This window comes from Hemiscyllium ocellatum, chromosome 15, assembly GCF_020745735.1.
Source record: "Hemiscyllium ocellatum isolate sHemOce1 chromosome 15, sHemOce1.pat.X.cur, whole genome shotgun sequence".
NCBI lineage: Eukaryota > Metazoa > Chordata > Chondrichthyes > Orectolobiformes > Hemiscylliidae > Hemiscyllium > Hemiscyllium ocellatum.
This window is the reverse complement of record NC_083415.1, coordinates 59,684,728-59,691,770: the sequence shown is the minus strand read 5'-3', so window position 1 is coordinate 59,691,770 and position 7,043 is coordinate 59,684,728.

The following is a 7,043-nucleotide window of genomic DNA, read 5'->3' as shown; positions in this document are numbered from 1 at the left end:
AGATTTAAGAACTGCTTCACACTTTCTCTTCAGCTGTCCCATTGTATTCCTCACTCTGCTCTATTACCCTGATGCACTTTGATCAGCCTGTACTGCACAGAAAACAATACTTGTCACTGTACCTAGGTACATGTGACAGCAATAAATCAAATCAAATGCACACAGCATTCCAACATCTTACAGTAAACCTTTAAGAACATCTTTACAAACTGTGTGGTTTTTTTGGATGAATGGTAAACACCAACTTGTCGTTATTTCGCATCTGTATTGTTGTAAAACAGTCCAAGTTGCATCACATAAGTACCACCTGACTGAAACTTGGCAGAGAGCTACATACAGTCATATTAGGACAAGGAACCAAACCTTGGGATAGGCTTAAGGAAGCATTTTGAAGGAGATGAGGGAGATAGAGAGGTGTGAGAGAATTCTAAGCTGAGGCAGCTGGAGGCATGATCACCACTGGTGGAGTAAATAAAAGAGGTCAGAGATTGAGAAGAACTCAATGGGATATTCGCGACTAATTTGACTGCAATGATAGGTGTTTAAGCACCAAATCCCAAATTTAGTGTGAAATAAAGACAGAAAATGCTGGAAAAACTCAGCATGTCTGACAGCATCTGTGGAGAGAGAGATAAACATTACAAATGTGATACAGCACTTCCTTGGAACATAAATTTAACACAACTTTTAGCTTTTCTCTATTTCTTTATTTTTGAGTCTTATCTATGTCAGCATCTAAGATTTGTACCTGGGTAAAATGTATCAAAGTGATATCATGTGCGGTATAACGACACATTTCACCGTACATGGTCCTTGTGTACAATGTGCCAATACACCTAATGCTAATTCCAGCTTCCCACATCAGAATTCCTGCAGAGAAACTGGGACATTTCTTTGGGATTTAAAGGGATCTGTAATTCACAGCTGACAAGCCAGTGCATTTACCCACACACGTATTAATAACAATACTTAACAGAGACTTTCAGGCAAAAAAGTGTTTTAAGAAAGCAGATCAAATCATTTTCAAAATTCATTCTCAACACATGGAAATCACTGACAATAAAGAATGACATTTATTCGGCATCCTGAATTGTTCTTGAAGGAGGATGGTGGGAATCTTCACAAATCATGGCAGCTTGTGTATTGAACACATTCACACAGAGCTGCTGGGGAGAGATTTAGTGAATAAATTCACACAGAGCTGCTGGGGAGGGAGTTACTGAACACATTCACACGGAGCTGCTGGGGAGGGAGTTACTGAACACATTCACACAGAGCTGCTGGGGAGGGAGTGACTGAACACATTCACACAGAGCTGCTGGGGAGGGAGTTACTGAACACTTTCACACAGAGCTGCTGGGGAGGGAGTGACTGAACACATTGACACAGAGCTGCTGGGGAGGGAGTGACTGAACACATTCACACAGAGCTGCTGGGGAGAGATTTAGTGAATAAATTCACACAGAGCTGCTGGGGAGGGAGTTACTGAACACATTCACACGGAGCTGCTGGGGAGAGAGTTACTGAACACATTCACACACAGCTGATGGGGAGGGAGTGACTGAACACATTCACACAGAGCTGCTGAGGAGGGAGTGACTGAACACATTCACACAGAGCTGCTGGGGAGGGAGTGACTGAACACATTCACACAGAGCTGCTGGGGAGGGAGTTACTGAACACTTTCACACAGAGCTGCTGGGGAGGGAGTGACTGAACACATTCACACAGAGCTGCTGGGGAGGGAGTACCAGGACACATTCACACAGAGCTGCTGGGGAGGGAGTTACTGAACATATTCACATAGAGCTGCTGGGGAGATTGTTACTGAACACATTCACACAGAGCTGCTGGGGAGGGAGTGACTGAACACATTCACACAGAGCTGCTGGTGAGGGAGTGACTGAACACATTCACACGGAGCTGCTGGGGAGGGAGTGACTGAACACATTCACACAGAGCTGCTGGGGAGGGAGTGACTGAACACTTTCACACAGAGCTGCTGGGGAGGGAGTACCAGAACACATTCACATAGAGCTGCTGGGGAGATCGTTACTGAACACATTCACACAGAGCTGCTGGGGAGGGAGTGACTGAACACATTCACACAGAGCTGCTGGGGAGGGAGTTATTGAACACTTTCACACAGAGCTGCTGGGGAGGGAGTGACTGAACACATTCACACAGAGCTGCTGGGGAGGGAGTACCAGAACACATTCACACAGAGCTGCTGGGGAGGGAGTTACTGAACATATTCACACAGAGCTGTTGTGGAGGGAGTGACTGAACACATTCACACAGGGCTGCTGGGGAGGGAGTACCACAACACATTCACACAGAGCTGCTGGGGAGGGAGTTACTGAACACATTCACACAGAGCTGCTGGGGAGGGAGTTACTGAACACATTCACACAGAGCTGCTGGGGAGGGAGTTACTGAACACATTCACACTGAGCTGCTGGGGAGGGAGTGACTGAACACATTCACACAGAGCTGCTGGGGAGGGAGTTACTGAACACATTCACACAGAGCTGCTGGGGAGGGAGTTACTGAACACATTCACACTGAGCTGCTGGGGAGGGAGTGACTGAACACATTCACACAGAGCTGCTGGGGAGGGAGTTACTGAACACATTCACACAGAGCTGCTGGGGAGGGAGTTGTTGAATACGTTCCCACCAACCGCTGGGGAGGGATTGACTGAACACATTCACACAGAGCTGCTGGGGAGGGAGTGACTGAACACATTCACATAGAGCTGCTGGGGAGGGAGTTACTGAACACATTCACACAGGGCTGCTGGGGAGGGAGTGACTGAACACATTCACACAGAGCTGCTGGGGAGGGAGTTGTTGAATACGTTCCCACCAACCGGCTGGGGAGGGAGTGACTGAACACATTCACACTGAGCTGCTGGGGAGGGAGTGACTGAACACATTCACATAGAGCTGCTGGGGAGATTGTTACTGAACACATTCACACAGAGCTGCTGGGGAGGGAGTTACTGAACACATTCACACAGCGCTGCTCGGGAGGGAGTAACTGAACACATTCACACAGAGCTGCTGGGGAAGTGACTGAAAACATTCACACAGAGCTGCTGGGGAGGGAGTAACTGAACACATTCACACAGAGCTGCTGGGGAGGGAGTGAGTGAACACATTCACATGGAGCTCCTGGGGAGAGAGTTACTGAACACATTCACTCAGAGCTGCTGGGGTGGGAGTGACTGAACGCATTCACACAGAGCTGCTGGGGAGGGAGTGACTGAACACAATCACACAGAGTTGCTGAGGGGAGAGTTACTGAACACATTTACACAGAGCTGCTGGGTAGGGAGTTGATGAACACATTCACACAGAGCTGCTGGGTACACAGTTAACAAACACATTTACACAGAGCTGCTGGGTAGGGAGTTGATGAACACATTCACACAGAGCTGCTGGGTACACAGTTAACAAACACATTTACACAGAGCTGCTGGGGAGAGAGTTACTGAACACATTCACACAGAGCTGCTGCGGAGGGGGTGACTGAACACATTCACACAGAGCTGCTGGGGAGGGAGTTACTGATCAAATTCACACAGTACTGCTGGGGAGGGAGTTACTGAACACATTCACATGGAGCTCCAGGGGAGAGAGTTACTGAACACATTCACACGGAGCTGCTGGGGAGGGAGTGACTGAACACATTCACACAGAGCTGCTGGGGAGGGAGTGACTGAACACAATCACACAGAGTTGCTAGGGAGGGAGTGACTGAACACAATCACACAGAGCTGCTGGGGAGGGAGTTACTGAACACATTCAATCAGAGCTGCTGGGGAGGGAGTGACTGAACACATTCACACAGAGCTGCTGGGGAGGGAGTTACTGAACACATTCACACAGAGCTGCTGGGAAGGCAGTTACTGAACACATTCACACAGAGCTGCTGGGAAGGCAGTTACTGAATACATTCACACAGAGCTGCTGGGAAGGCAGTTACTGAATACATTCACACAGAGCTGCTGGGGAGGGAGTTTAGACTTAGACTTACAGTGTGGAAACAGGCCCTTCGGCCCAACAAGTCCACACCGACCCGCCGAAGCGCAACCCACCCATACCCCTACATTTACCCCTTACCTAACACTACGGGCAATTTAGCTTGGCCAATTCACCTGACCCGCACATCTTTGGACTGTGGGAGGAAACCGGAGCACCCGGAGGAAACCCACGCAGACACGGGGAGAACGTGCAAACTCCACACAGTCCGTCGCCTGAGTCGGGAATTGAACCTGGGTCTACAGGCGCTGTGAGGCAGCAGTGCTAACCACTGTGCCACCGTGCCGCCCAAACGGTTAGGGAACATGATTAGATTAGATTACCACACCAACCCACCGAAGCGCACCCAGCCACATTTACCCCTGCACCTAACACTGCGAACAATTGTGGGGGGAAACCGGAGCACCCGGAGCAAACCCACGCTGACATGGGGAGAATGTGCAAACTCCACACAGACAGATGCCTGAGGCGGGAATTGAACCCAGGTCTCTGGCGCTGTGAGGCAGCAGTGCTAACCACTGTGCCACCATGCCACCCAAGCAGATTAAGGACACGCAAGGAAGAGTCAGACACCCCAGATGGGACTTGAACCCACAACCCATGGCTTAGGAGGCCAGTGCCTTATCCATTAGGCCACTGGAGCTGCACTCCATTAGGCCACTGGAGCTGCACTACTGAACACATTCACACAGAGCTGCTGGGGAGGGAGTTACTGAACACATTCACACAGAGCTGCTGGGAAGGCAGTTACTGAATACATTCACACAGAGCTGCTGGGGAGGGAGTGACTGAACACATTCACACAGGGCTGCTGGGGAGGGAGTGACTGAACACATTCACATGGAGCTGCTGGGGAGAGATTTAGTGAATACATTCACACAGAACTGCTGGGGAGGGAGTTACTGAACACATTCACATGGAGCTGCTGGGGAGAGAGTTACTGTACACATTCAGACAGAGCTGCTGGGGAGGGAGTTACTGAACACATTCACACAGAGCTGCTGGGAAGGCAGTTACTGAATACATTCACACAGAGCTGCTGGGGAGGGTGTTACTGAACTCATTGACAGAGAGCTGCTGGGAGGGAGTAACTGAACACATTCACACAGAGCTGCTGGTGAGGCAGTTACAGAACACATTCATACAGAGCTGCTGGGGAGGGAGTGACTGAACACATTCACACAGAGCTGCTGCGGAGGGAGTGACTGAACACATTCACACAGAGCTGCTGCGGAGGGAGTGACTGAACGCATTCACACAGAGCTGCTGGGGAGGGAGTTACTGAACACATTCTCACAGAGCTGCTGGGGAGGGAGTTACTGAACACATTCACACAGAGCTGCTGGGGAGGGAGTGACTGAACACATTCACACAGAGCTGCTGGGGAGGGAGTTACTGAACACATTGACACAGAGCTGATGTGGAGGGAGTTACTGAACACATTCACACAGACCTGCTGGGGAGGGATTTAGTGTCATAGAGTCATTGAGGTGTACTGCATGGAAACAGACCCTACGGTCCAACCCGTCCATGCCGACCCGATATCTCAAACTAACCTAGTCCCACCCGGCAGCGCCCGGCTCATATCCCTCCAAACCCTTCGTATTCATATGTCCATCCAAATGCCTCTTAAATTTTGTAATTTTACCAGCCTCCACCACGTCCTCTGGCAGCTCATTCCACATACGTACCTCCCTCTGCATGAAAATGTTGCCCCTCAGGTCTCTTTTATATCTTTCCCCTCTCACCCTAAACCTATGCCCTCTAGTTCTGGTTTCCCCGACACCACTGAAAAAGACTTTGTCTGTTTATTCTATCCATGCCCCTCATAATTTTGTAAGCCTCTATAAGGTCACCCCTCAGCTTCCAACGCTCCAGGGAAAACAGCCCCAGCCTGTTCAGCCTCTCCCTGTAGCTCAGATCCTCCAACCCTGGCAACATCCTTGTAAATCTTTTCTGAACCTTTTCATGTTTCACAACATCTTTCCGATAGGAAAGAGATCACAATTGCATGGAATATTCCAATAGTGACCTAACCAATGTCCTGTACAGCCGCAACATGACCTCCTAACTCCTGTACTCAATACTCTGACCAATAAATGAAAGCATATCAAACGTCTTCTTCACTATCCTATCTACCTGCGACTCCACTTTCAAGGAGCTATGAACCTGCACTCCAGGGTCTCTTTGTTCAGCAACACTCCCTAGGACCTTATCATTAAGTGTATAAGCCCTGCTAAGATTTGTTTTCCCAAAATGCAGCACCTCGCATTTATCTGAATTAAACTCCATCTGCCACTTCTCAGCCCATTGGCCCATCTGGTCACGATCCTGTTGTAATCTGAGGTAACCTTCTTCGCTGTCCACTACACCTCCAATTTTGGTGTCATCTGCAAACTTCGTATCTGTACCTCTTATGTTCGCATCCAAATCATTTATGTAAATGACAAAAAGTAGAGGACCCAGCACCGATCCTTGTGGCAATCCACTGGTCACAGGCCTCCAGTCTGAAAACAACCCTCCACCACCACCCTCTGTCTTCTATCTTTCAGCCAGTTCGGTATCCAAATGGCTAGTTCTCCCTGTATTCTGTGAGATCTAACCTTGCTAATCAGTCTCCCGTGGGGAACCTTGTTGAACGCCTTACTGAAGTCCACATAGATCACATCTACTGCTCTGCCCTCATCAATCTTCTTTGTTACTTCTTCAAAAAACTCAATCAAGTTTGTGCGACATGATTTCCCACGCACAAAGCCATGTTGACTATCCCTAATCAGTCCTTGCCTTTCCAAATACATGTACATCCTGTCCCTCAGGATTCCCTCCCTTGCCCACCACTGAGGTCAGGCTCACTGGTCTATAGTTCCCTGGATTGTCTTTACCGTCCTTCTTAAACAGTGGCACCACGTTTGCCAAACCCCAGTCTTCTGGCAACTCACCTGTGACTATCAATGATACAAATATCTCAGCCAGAGGCCCAGGTATCACTTCTCTAGC